At 44.7% G+C, this 13,950-nt stretch overlaps 1 pseudogene; it reads left to right on the top strand.

Annotated features, from left to right (window-relative positions):
• Positions 1-704: 704 nt before the first annotated feature.
• On the top strand, positions 705-1,505 carry LOC119358491 (annotated as a pseudogene).
• Positions 1,506-13,950: the final 12,445 nt, after the last annotated feature.

Below are 13,950 nucleotides of genomic sequence, written 5' to 3'. Positions count from 1 at the left end.
CACTAGAAAGATAAAATTGCTTTAGTGTAACATAAATTAGTTTAAAATGCCGCAGTTAGTTCTTGTGGAGGCAGTGTTTTTGTTCGTTTGCTTGGTGAGTTGTGATGTGTGCTAGATCTCAGGTTCATGATGTGATTGAGCACATCCGTGACGGCCGCGTGGTCTCGGATGAGCGGGTCCTTTGACAGTGCTGGCAAAAATATCAGTTTTTGTAACATGGTTTCGACCCAGCAGGTCCTTCAACGATGTTGGCACCACACTGGTGTCAGCGGTACGGTCTGCGTTGATCTTTAGCAGGTACATCGACCGGCGACCGGCAACCGTGTCATCAACTCGCTGACATCTTTCATCGTAAAGAAAAATCTCGCTCACACCTTTGTTTTTGGCCCTAATGGAATTTGTTGGGCCTAGAGCAATGGTTCCCATGCAGATGCAGGGACCAAATCAAACGTGCTTTTTGTTCTCAGAAATAATAGTCAAACATGCTCTTTCAAAGCCAGTCTTGTATAGTATCTTGATAGTACAAAAAGGCATGAATACAACGCCACGCGTCCTAGGACACCACTGCCAAGTCCGAGATGGATGAGAGTCTTTACCCAGAACCCTGACACGGAACCATAACAACGTCCTCAAGAGGAGAAGATGCTCACAGACACCACGGCTGTTGGCACCAAGGCGCAGAGCTTTCGCTCAGCAGCTCGCCCATGTCACCACAAGGCACCCAGGATAGCCATGATGTGCATCACCCTTCAGCTTTGAATTTAGGCCTCCCTATTGTCCACGACAGAGTGCTAACCCGAGCCACCCGCCAAGAGGCCTGCGGGTTCTACACGTACGACGCCTTCCTTGCCGCCGTCGCCGCGTTCCCGTCATTCGGCACCACGGGGAGCACGGAGACGCGGAAGCGGGAGGTGGCGGCCTTCCTCGGGCAGACCTCCCACTAGACCATCGGCGGGTGGCCCGCGGCGCCCGACGGACCGTACGCCTGGGGCTACTGCTTCAAGCAGGAGCAGGGCTCACCGGGAAGCTACTGCGAGCCAAAGCCGGAGTGGCCGTGCGCATCAGGCAAGAAATACTATGGCCGTGGGCCCATCCAGCTCTCATGGAACTACAACTATGGCCCCGCGGGGCGTGCCATCGGGGTGGACCTGCTCAACAACCCGGACCTGGTGGCCACGGACGCGACGGCGTCGTTTAAGACGGCGTTATGGTTTTGGATGACGGCTCAGGCGAACAAGCCGTCGTCCCATGCCGTGATCACAGGCCAATGGGCCCCGTCGGGCACGGACAACGCTGCAGGCCGGGTGCCTGGGTATGGCGTCATCACCAACATTATCAACGGCGGGCTCGAGTGCGGTAGGGGGCAGGATGACCGTGTTGCTAACCGGATCGGGTTCTACAAGCGCTACTGCGATGTCCTCTGCGTTGGCTATGGTAACAACCTCGACTGCTACAACCAGAGGCCGTTTAACAGTGGGCTCTCGGTGGGGCTTGCCACTGAGTGACGACATAAGACTTTTTTTTTGCGGGAGTTTTTTTTTTTTGCGGGAGGAGTGACAACATAAGACTGTGAGCGAGTCCTCCATGCATGGATGTATGAATGTGATCACCCATAAATAAGCTTGAGAAGTACTGTTTGGGTAAATTTCCCATTATTGTGTGAGTATCTCTCGACTCGGTGTAGAGGTTGAGAATGTTGCATCTTTATTGAAAGGACTTTGCTACACCTACGTAATTTAGCTACGTAAGCCTACGTACTAGCTGATTTGGCCTATTTTGGTTGGACGACAAATTAGGCCCAGGCCCACACCGTGAAAATCATGGGGGAGGGGGGAGGGGGACGAGACTTGCCGTAGGATGAAGTGGGAGCATGGATGGAAGCATGGGGAGGGAGCAGGCAAGCCAGATCCGGGGGAGGGGGCTGATTAGTTTAGAAAGGAAATTATGTAGATAGATTGCGTAGGTCTAGCATTATTGTTATTAAAAACATGTCCTTCTGTGTTAGTTGTTCTTGATACGAGGCACACTTGACCCAAAATTGATTACCGTCATAATATGTGGATCTTGAGCATGTTTCGTGTTGGATAGATAGATATACATCCATGTTTACAGTTTATTTTTGACCTTGGAAGTAACTTTTGCCAAGCGGAATTGAGGGGTAGAAAGTTGAATTTTATGATAAATATGGGGTCAACACAAGTTCCTCATCTTCTATTTTTTCTTACTTGGAGACACCAAGCGTCACCAAGAAGGGGTTGGAGCTGGATGGTTTTATTTTGAGATGACACCAGCATCATTGTCGGTGCGACGTCACCGCAATCCTAAAACCTACTCCCTCCGTTCTTAAAACAGTGTACTTTCAACTTTGTTGGAGGGTCAAACTATCTCAAAATTTAACCGAGTTTGTGCAAAAATATATCAATGTTTGTGAAATCAAATAGGTATATGATGAAGATATATTTTATCATGAATCTAATGCTACTAATTTGATGGCCCAAATGTTGGTGTATTATTGTATAAATCCTGTCAAACATAAAAAAAAGTTTGACTTTTCAACAAAGTTTGAAGTACACTCTTTCAAAGACGGAGGGAGTACTACACAAAGAATGAGAGACGAGAATCCCTTCCCCTCTACCTCACAGCACAGGGCAACAATCGGATCCGAAGGGGCGAGGAGATTGATCTGGCGTGGCGGCTATGATCTTGTTTGTAAGGAAACAGGAAGTTGAGGGTAATGGCTGCAAATTGTTAGGGATTTGATTGCAAGATTATGTCGTTTGTGAGGATGCAAAAAGAATTGTTTGTATGAGAAAACGGTCGAGGTTGATGCATGTACGTACACCGGCACGGTTGAACACTCGAACTTGAACAGCAGCATGATTAGCTAGCGTGTAGTGTGAGCACTTGAACATGTATGGTCAAATACATGATTAACATTATTTTTAATATTTTTTTTAATGTCTACTTTTCTCCATACACATTTTTCATTTTTATATACATCAGGAACATTTTTTTATACATGTTTAGCATTATTTCAAATATATATTTTGATGTCTATTTTTCTCATGTAAAGTTTATATTTTTGTACATTGCCTTAACATTTTTCAAATCACGGATTTTTACTTCTTTAAATAATTTTTAAGTTTTGAAATATATGTGTTTCAAACTTGATCATAATTTTGAAATTTAATTATGATTTTCAAAATATAAACAAAATGGGAAAAATGTGCATGACATCATCATTACGTCAGCCAAACAAAAGGTACTGGGCCAGACCATTAACCGGCTACCCGAGGGGAGGGCCACTACTGTGTAGGAGATCTCCTAGTCGGTGCCTATAGTGTGCCTTGAAGAACTTTGTTAGTGTGGGCATGTCTATTTAGATACGGAAGATAGGCAAATAAGCAAAGTAAACATTGCCTCCTCTTCCATTCCATTATTTATACAAGAAGAAATGATGTTAGTCAACTGCTAACATTTCTAGAGACAAGCATAGATAGAGCAAGAAAAGGGAGCAAAATATAGCACAATTATGTTTACTAAGGCAAGCAACATGCATGTCTACTTCTCTCTCTGAAGCCACCGCACCATCCAATCTTTCTGACCCGTTGATGTTTTGAGAAGGCGCATTCCTTGGAGAAACTCGCTGCTCGACAACTAGGACTGGCCATATGACAGGCAAACATGATAGCCGACTTGGGTCCCAAGCGGGGGAGGGTCCAAAATATAAAAAATATACTAGTAACCACTATACTGTTATCCATTACATCCAACGAATACCAAAGATATTAAAATAAATCTATTCGCAAGGGCAACTCTACACAACTGACTAATATCATGTATTAGTAAAAACAAACCAATTTGACCGTGATAGTTTTGTTGTGAGAGACTCGCAGGAGATCTTGTATAAAGACTATGAATAATCAAATTGTATGCACACGAAAGTAAGTTTGGCACCCCTTTTATGTTAGTCGTTGATTATTTTAAGAGATGTATTTTAATTCCAAGTAAAAACATGCACATGTAGTCAACATATCACTAATCCCAAAATTCAAGACCTATGTACCAATGGCACAATTTATATCCTTGAAGTTTCCATAAATATAATTAACCAATAGAAACTGCAAACCACTACTAAGATATTGAATAGACGTTGCACTTTCAAGATATCTACACTGTAATGATACTAGTATATATAGGGACACATGTAGACACACAGAAATACAGAAATATACACTACATGAGTTATGTAATTATTAAAGTTTAATCATTTTTTATTACAACATACAATTCAAATTTTGTGGAAGCAAATTTATCCATAATATAAGTCACAATTGTATAGAAAGAATAATAATTCTTATTTAACAATTTTGCATGGTTAATTATCACAACTAAGTATTAAAAAGAATACTCAGTAAGAACATATTATAATAAAAATAAATTGAAACAAGTATAAAAGTTTTGTATAAAGATATTTGTTTTATTTCGCCAATTTACTCGCATGATAAAAATAAAACAGCATCAAAAAAAACTTTATCAATATGTAATGCAACAATTACTAAACTATAACTGGTCTGTTGTTCAAACATTTGCCGTGCAGCCTTACTCTTATTTTCAACGCATGCTTACATATGCCTTTGGAGGAATAGCTTCAAGCAGATTAAAGAAAAAGAATAGTATTCAACCTAATATAAGGGAACTCAATAAAACCTGAAAGATAAAAAATAATCAAAACTAACCAAACTGTACCTGTGTAATTTTCGCAACTCACACAAGAAGAAGATACACCAGATTGTAATTCATGTGATAAAGGATTTTTAAAATCATTATGCAACACGAAAAATCTTAGTGTAAGCCTAGTACTAATATAAGGAAAGAAAACACAATAGTAAGTTGGTAGGTTAACAGTACAATCGTTGTCAATTTTTAAATATACATTGTTTGAACAGAAAACAAAAGAACAGAAAGGGGAAATTAGCACACCTTCAGATGAGAGGAGGCATAGAGGCGAGCGTAGCAACGTGGCATAGATTCAGATGGAAAACAAGGGAGAGCAAGGGTTACAAATGAGAGAAGGGGTCTTGGCGAGAGGAGGATTATGAATGAAAATTAAAAAAAGTTAAGATTTGAGATGGAACACAGCAACAACATGGAAGAAACAAGCTCAGAATAATGCAAGAAGAGAAACCTAAGATCACCTTTTTCAGATTGATTCGTGTCGTTCTTTCTGCTCAAAGAGTAAATATCTCAAACGAGATTTTCTTGTCATGCTCCCTTTAGACTGGAATTAGAAGGGAAAGGGGTAGATAAAGGTGTTACAGCTCTCCGGTGTCCCTACACCCTCATGAATAGTAAATTCAAAACCAATTGAAAACAAAATCAAAAAAGTCTGAAACTTTGGGACATCACACATGATCAAACTTTTGATGATCTTGCAAAGTTTATGCCACAAATAACATTCATGGAGCACTCGGAAAAACCAAAATCACTGCGCAAAAGTGCACACAAAGACGAGACCTCCTAGTCAGCGCCACGAAGCAAACTGACGCTCATCCCCAGCAGCAGCATGGCTTGGCCCGGTAAAGAGCACCAAATGTTTGAATAAGAGACTGATCCATGTTGAATGTTGATACGTCTCCAACGTATGTATAATTTTTTATTGTTCCATGCTATATTATATTCTGTTTTGGACATTATTGGGCTTTATTTTACACTTTTATATTATTTTTGGGACTAACCTATTAACCGGAGGCCCGGCCCAGAATTACTGTTTTTTTGCCTATTTCAGAGTTTCGCAGAAAAAGAATATCAAACGGAGTCCAAACGGAATGAAACCTTCGGGAACGTGATTTTCGGAACGAACGTGATCCAGAGGACTTGGACCCTACGTCAAGACATCAACCAGGAGGGCACGAGGTAGGGGGCGCGCCTACCCCCCTCGGCGCACCCTCCACCCTCGTGGGACCCACGTTGCTCCACCGACGTACTTCTTCCTCCTACATATACCTACGTACCCCAAACTACCAGAGACAGCCAAAACCCTATTTCCACCGCCGCAACTTTCTGTACCCGTGACATCCCATCTTGGGGCCTTTTCCGGCGCTCCGCCAGAGGGGGCATTGATCACGGAGGGCCTCTACATCATCTCCAAGGCCTCTTCGATGAAGTGTGAGTAGTTTACCTCAGACCTTCGGGTCTATAGTTATTAGCTAGATGGCTTAATCTTTCTTTTTGGATCTCAATACAAAGTTCTCACCCTCTCTTGTGGAGATCTATTCGATGTAATCTTCTTTTGCAGTGTATTTGTCGAGATCCGATGAATTGTGGGTTTATGATCAAGATTATCTATGAATAATATTTGAATCTCCTCTAAATTCTTTTATGTATGATTGGTTATCTTTGCAAGTCTCTTCGAATTATCAGTTTGGTTTGGCCTACTAGATTGATCTTTCTTGTAATAGGAGAAGTGATTAGCTTTGGGTTCAATCTTGCGGTGTCCTTTTCCAGTGACAGTAGGGGCAGCAAGGCACGTATTGTATTGTTGCCATCGAGGATACAAAGATGGGGTTTATATCATATTGCATGATTTTATCCCTCTACATCATGTCATCTTTCTTAATGCGTTACTCTGTTCTTCATGAACTTAATACTCTAGATGCATGCTGGATAGCGGTCAATGTGTGGAGTAATAGTAGTAGATGCAGGCAGGAGTCAGTCTACTTGTCGCGGACGTGATGCCTATATACATAATCATACCTAAATATTCTCATAACTATGCTCAATTCTATCAATTGCTCGACAATAATTTGTTTACTCATCGCAATACTTATGCTATCTTGAGAGAAGCCACTAGTGAAACCTATGGCCCCCGGTTCTATTTGCCATCATATTAATATTCCAACACTTTGCTATTTCTATTTCTGTTTATTTTACTTTGCATCTTTATTACAAAAATACCAAAAATATTATCCTATCATCTCTATCAGATCTCACTCTCGTAAGTGGCCGTGAAGGGATTGACAACCTCTTTATCGCGTTGGTTGCGAGGTTCTTGTTTGTCTGTGTAGGTGCGAGGGACTCGCGCATGGACTCCTACTGGATTGATACCTTGATTCTTAAAACTGAGGGAAATACTTACACTACTTTACTGCATCACACTTTCCTCTTCAAAAGAAAACCAACGCAGTGCTCAAGAGGTAGCAACTGCTCACTCTTTGACCTACTAATAGGTGCACAGTAACTAATACCCTAGTAGATCGGTGACCATTGAGTCAAAAAATACAAAGAATTCGAAAGACATTCACAAAATTTGAACAAGTTCGTAAATGTGAAAAAATTCATGAAAGGAAAAAGTTTGCAAATTTTGAAAATTGCCAAAAATTGAAAACAAAGTTCACAAATTTGAAAAATCTCATGAAAACGAAAACAAACATGATTTCAAAAAAAATCACAAAATCAAATCAAAGTTCCAGAATTTTATTTCCGCAAAACAAGTTCACAAATTTCAAACAGTGTGCGTATTTGAATTCACGAAAATGAAAGAAAGATCACGAATGTAAGAAAAAGATTGGAATTTTAAAAAGGTTTACCATTTGGAAAATTGGATAAAGGAAAAAAACAAAAAAAACCTGTGTCGGAAAACCCGAAGGAGAAACCGCCCAGAAAAAATACCTTTTTTAGGCAAATAATGTTACATGGCCTGACGCTTTTTGTACCTAGTTTTCTTTCTTTAGTGAGGGGTGTGCGCCATTAACGAAAGTCCCTATATGTGGCGCTTGAGGAGCCAAATAGGAATTGGGCTCATGGTACTGCTCGCCCACTATGGGCACTGCCTGAGAGCCGGCCTATCAGAGGTTGCACGGTGGGATTGGGGCACAAATTAACGAAGCTTCCAATAGCTTCCATCTTCTTTGGGGAAGGTTCTGCAACCTTCCGTCGTTTTTTTCTCTCAACTTCTTTCTGGTTTCGGTTTTTTGTCTGTTATTTGTTTTAAATCCTTTTTTTATTTTTATCTTTGGTGGGTTTGTTGTACCTTTTTTTCAATATAATAAAAAATGTTCGAAAATTTCACTTTTTGTTTGAGTTTTCCATTTTTTTCTGAAATTTCAAAAATGTTTCACATATCCAGAAATGTTTGAAAATTCAAAATTACTTGTTTAAATGTTCCAAATTTCAAAAAATTGATCACAATTTTCAACTATTATTTTTAATGCAAGAACTTGTTTAACATTTTCTATCATTGTTTCTAACTTGCGAATATTTTCCGAAATTCTGGACATTTTTTAATCCACGAAACAAACTTGAACTCTGCGTGAACATTTTCTGACTACATGAATTTTTTGTTCGTGGACATTTTCTGAATTCACAAACATATTTTGTTGCAGAGTGTTTTTCATATTCCCAACCTCTTTGAACTCCGCATGGATATTTGTTTCAATTCATGAACTTATTTTGTATTTGCAAACATTTTTGGAATTAGCAAATAATTTCTGTTTTGGCAAACAATTTCGAATTCATGACATTTTTGAATTTGTGAACATTTTTTGGTACGCATGATTTTTTTAAATATGAGATAATTTTTAAAATTTGTGAACATATATTAAGCTATAATAAAACCAACCAATACGTATCTTTGAGGTAATAAAACCGACCTATGTAAAATAAATAGGTGTAAAAATAATAATAGTAACAAAATAAACTACACTCCTGGGACACGTGTGGCACGCTGGCTCGCTTGGCCAGTCCATGTAGCAACGTTGAAAACGATGTATCCCTTTTGCGTGAGGCATAGTTGGTCCCACGGAATATATGTCACTCGAGTTGATACTAGAAAGATAAAATTGCTTTAGTGTAACATAAATTAGTTTAAAATACCGCAGTTAGTTCTTGGGGAGGCGGTGGTTTTGTTTGTTTCCTTGGTGAGTTGTGATGGGTGTTAGAGCATCTCCAGCCGCGCCCCAACAGGCCCTTCCCAGGCGAACTTTTAGCGCCGGCAGTCGAAAATCGGCCCAGTCGCGTCCCCAGGAGTCAGTTCTTCGTCGGGTTTGGCCGAAATAACAGCCGGCGCACCTGAGCCGAACCCGGCGTGCTGGGGGGCGCCTGGGGTGCCGGCACAAGCAAAAAGGGGCGTGGGGGCGCTCCGTCGGCGAGAGGACGGCATTTTCCCATCGTTTCTTCCCGCCTCCCCCCAGCTTCCCTCCCATTCTCTACATTTCTCCCGCCACTCTCCTCCTCCTCTCCTCCCAGCCGGCCGCCATGCCGCCGAAGAAGTATGTGTTCCCCCGCGCCGCAACGGGCGCGACTGCCGTCGTCGCCCAGCCGAAGCAGAGGAAGCCGAGGGCACCGCCGTCCAAGCCCCCGGGCATGTCCAACGCCGACTGGAGGGCCGAAGTTCAGCGCCGGGAGGCTGTCACCACCGACCGGCAGAACAGGGCCAACGCCAAGAAGGCCCAGGACAGCGCGGCTGCGGCGGCGGCGGAGCAGGCGGAGTGGTCGGCCGAACAAGCCGAGGCGACTCGCATGGGGATGATGAACCCGCCCGGCGGCCACGGCCCGTACGCGCCCTGTAGCCAGTAAAGCGTCGGTTCTCCGGCCGGCTTCTCGTCGTTGCCGCAACCCTGGGGCTGCACGCCGTCGCCGGGTTACGCTGACGGTGACGTGCACGGCGGGTTCAACCCCAACATCACCTTCCCCCCATGGTCATCCGGCCCAGCACACGCCCTCACCCGCCTTCGTCGGTGTACAGTACCCCCGTACAACTACTCCCCGCCGGCGTACGCATCCTCCCCGACACCCCCTCTCCGCCGTGGCGCCCTGCCCTTCTCTCAAGCCTCCACGTCGCATCTCGGCGACACCGACGCGACCGAAGCCGACATGGACGACATCATCACGGCCGGCTCGGCCGCCGCCGCCGCGTCCCCCGGGTTTACTACCCAGGACGACACAGTGGACCCCAACGGTGACATGGACGGCGAGCTCGAGTACGGCGAGGAGGAGACGGAGCCGGAGGAGCAGGAGGAGGAGGAGGAGGAGGAGGAACCGGCGCCTCCTCCGGCGAGGAAACGGAAGAAGAAGAAGGGGCGGCCAGGATCGGCGAGCCACGCATCAAGTGGGCGTCCAAGGAGGACGAGTGCCTCGCCGAAGCGTGGAAAGTCGTCTGCCTCGACCCGGTCACCGGCACGAACCAGAGCATCGAGACGTATTGGGACTGCATCAAGGCCGAGTTCGACGAGCGCAAACTCGTCGACCCCTACTTCAAAGGCGTGTACATGCAGCGCGGGGCGAAGGCAATGGCGAACCATTGGGGGCTCATCCAATCGGCATGTAACAAATGATATGGGATGTCGAGGAGATCGCGGCTCGCCCAGAGAGCGGCACCAGCATCGAGGATCAGGTATGGCACAATGGCCTCTCCTTTTTTCTTTTCGACGGGCGCGCGCCGCTCACTGATAGTTCCTCGGCGCAGCTTGGTGCGGATGTTCGGCATGTTCCAGCAAGACAGCAGCGACCAAGATTTCAAGTACCTCCACGTCTTCAAACGGATCGAGAAGTGCGACAAGTGGGCGGATGTCCGGCGCACTCTCGCCAAGGCCAAGGAGACTTACAAGCCGGACGCACCGACACCGGGCGCGGGCAACGGGCGCCCCGAAGGCAACAAAGGGGCCAAGAAGGGGAAACACACCGACTCGGCAACGACGCGGGTGTAGGAACCCATTGAGCATTGCCTCGCCGACGCGCAGGCCCGGGCCGCCCTGCATGAAGAGAAGACCGAGGCGCGGTGGTCGGCGTTGATGACGAACAGCGTGGACATGCTCCAGAGCAACGACGAGCATGTCAAGGCGTGGTACTTGGCGGAGCGCGGCCTCATCCTAAACCAGCTGCCGTCGACGGCGCCGCCAACTCCCACGCCCACGCCGACGCCGCCGCCAAACCCGAGCGATGATGCCTCCACGATGCCCAGCAGCACAGACGTCGCGCCGATGCCGCCCAGCACTGAAGCAGCTCTGACACCGCCAAGCCCGCGCACGCCGACTCCGCTGACGCAAGACGCCGACCCTGCCGTGTGATGCCTTGCTCACTCGTCCTTTTTTTTGTACGATGAACTTTTCATCCGATCGCCGAACTGGGCCGCTGATCGCCGGACTTGCAGCGTTTTTTTGTGAGCGCGAATTGCCAAGTTTGAATTTGCCGCGACTTGAGGGACGGCGCCTGGGGGTGTGGCTGGGAGCTAGATCGCCCCCAGGGGCCAACCTAGCGCCGGCTCGCCCCCAGGCGGCTCTTTTTCAGCGCCCTAGGGGCCAACGGCTGGGGATGCTCTTAGGTCTCAGTTTCATGATGTGATTGAGCAGGTCCTTTGACGGTGCTGGCAAAAATATCAGTTTTGTAACAGTTCTCAAAAACAACAAACGTGCTCTTTCGAAAACTGTCTTGTAAATAGTATATTGGTAATACATGTTAGCTTAGCTCGCGGAGAAGAAAAATGACCACGGCCAGGGGACATTGCTACATTTGCATGTCCACTTTCAGTGGCTACAGCAAACTTTCAGTGGTTCCGAAGACGTGCGTGCATCACATGTACAGTCACGGTCGGTCTCTGTTAATTGCCGGAGTTCTACAAGTCACTATTAATTAGTTGTTACAGTAGTAGCCACAGGCATCGGCAAATGGCTGGCACCATGGAATTGTCTAATCCTAGTTCTGGTTGAGGAAGAGCGCGATGGAGGGAACAACACGTATACCCCCGGCTTGACGACCGGGCTGAAAGTTTGGTCGAAATAAAGGATCAAAGCGATCGAGGGTACCGTCCCGCTAGAGCTTGAGGCGAAAAATCACGACGTTGAGTTTGGCTACTGCGGCGGTAGGTTAAATCAAATGGTTGCTCCTTTTGTTGTCGGAGGAAATATGCAAACTAATGTTTGAACGACGTTTTAAATGTTTACCCAATAGACCTTTTTTTTGCGGGGGTTTACCCAATAGACTAATAACACCTCTATTGGGTAGGTGTTTACCCAATAGACTAATAACACCTCTAAGCAATTGGAAGAGAATACAAACTAATATGAAATCTAGTCGCTCAAATACGCGGTTGTTTTCGTATCAGTACGTCTCCAGGTTTTAAATGTTATGTATGGGACTAGAAATATGAACTAGTTTCTGGTACGGAGTACACCTACTATGTGGCTCTTAGTTTGATTTGGATTGCTGAATCACTTTTACATCAAGTAGAATCATATTCCGTGCAGGGCTGGTAATTAGAACCCATGGCTGCAATCTAAACCACTTGCTTTCACTTAACCACTTGCCTACCCAACATTAATATTGATGGGATGAGATAACAAGAGAACAACATATAACTAAAGCGAGCAAGAGAGGCGGCGTCTCATCTCTATGTACCTTCGTATTCCTATATACTCCCTCCGGTCCTTTTTACTCTGCATATTGGATTTACCGAAAGTCAAACTTTGCTAAGTTTGACCAAATTTATATTAGAAATTATTATCATCTATAATATCTAATAAATATAATATGAAAATATATTCCAAGATGAATCTAATGATATTGGTGTTGTTATGTGAATGTCTGTAATTTTTTATATAAACTTGGTCAAAATTGGATGAGATTGACTTCGGACAAACCTAATATGCAGAGTAAAAAGGACCGGAGGGAGTATCTAGCTAGCTAAGTCCTGTCTCTATCTAAATTTTGTTTTCCTATATATCTTGCAACATGACAAGATAACAACACCGTCTTGTCTGTATCGGCCTACATACTCCTCTCGTGACTAGCTAAGTCCCCAGGGCCTCCAATAAATCATCAGTTGTTAGATGAATGAATGCAATGATTATTCGTCCACCACGCGTCAAAATTATGCATGGTTCTATGTGAAAATGATGCATGAACGACTCCAAGCAAAGTCAGTAAATTTCATTGGTTTTCTCACGTTTATATGGGACTTGTATTGGCAAGTTGCCTAACTTGTTTCCGTATGAGTCACTTCCTTTCATCAGTAAACTAAATTGAAACTAAAAGATATTATTCGATCTAAAATATAGTCAATTAAGGGAACTGGTACTACCCTGAAAGAAGTAAAAAAAAAAGGAAAAGGAAACCTTATAGCAAATGATTTAAAAACTTGCACAGATTGCATAAATCTTACAATATGCAAGAACAACCATGCAATAATGTAACTTTCATAGAATAGTATGATATGCACACAATTGTAAAACTTTCATGTATATGTCGAGTGTTCGAACAACAGTTAGCGATTGACCATCCCTTGACATGCTAAAGGTTAACTGCATCTCATGTCGGAGAGGCAAAAACGACAAATTTGACCTGTGGACAAAACAATATCACAAAATAAATTGTTGACAAAAAAATTCATCCGGCTGACCCTTTTGTGTAGTGCCTGACAACTAGGCGCCACACTATACTTTGCAGCGCCAGACTGACATGCGCTACATGCCTGGCCAGCGTATAGTGTAGAGCCTAAATCTCAGGCGTTACAAACTGACTTAACATTTTCCAGGCAGCCCGGCGTGCGATGCTAGCCAGGCATGTAGCGCCTGTCAGTCAGACATTGTACAGTGTAGTGTGGCGCCTAATTATCGGGCACTACACAAAAGACTCAGCCGGGAGAAAAAATTCGCCAACGGTTCATTTTGTGATATTGTTTGGTCCACATGTCAGAACAATGATTTTTGCCTGTTGGAGATGTTACCCCCCATTTCTCTTTGGGAATCGTTGGGCAACGGCGCACCGGCCGAACGATTCGGCCGGTCGCTCGCGAGCCACGCGATGAGCTCCCCATCGCACCCTGGCCCACCTTATCTTCTCCCTCTTTCTTCTTTCTCCCGATCCCCTCTTTTCTCTCTCAGCCTAGCGCGCTGCTGGCCTTCTTCTTCCTTTCTCGGATCCCGCCGCCGGCCAGCCCAATCCCGTGCAGGTCCC

The sequence above is a fragment of the Triticum dicoccoides genome, chromosome 2A, assembly GCF_002162155.2.
Source record: "Triticum dicoccoides isolate Atlit2015 ecotype Zavitan chromosome 2A, WEW_v2.0, whole genome shotgun sequence".
NCBI lineage: Eukaryota > Viridiplantae > Streptophyta > Magnoliopsida > Poales > Poaceae > Triticum > Triticum dicoccoides.
The sequence above is the reverse complement of the archived record's forward strand: the minus strand, read 5'-3'. Positions and strand labels throughout refer to the sequence as shown.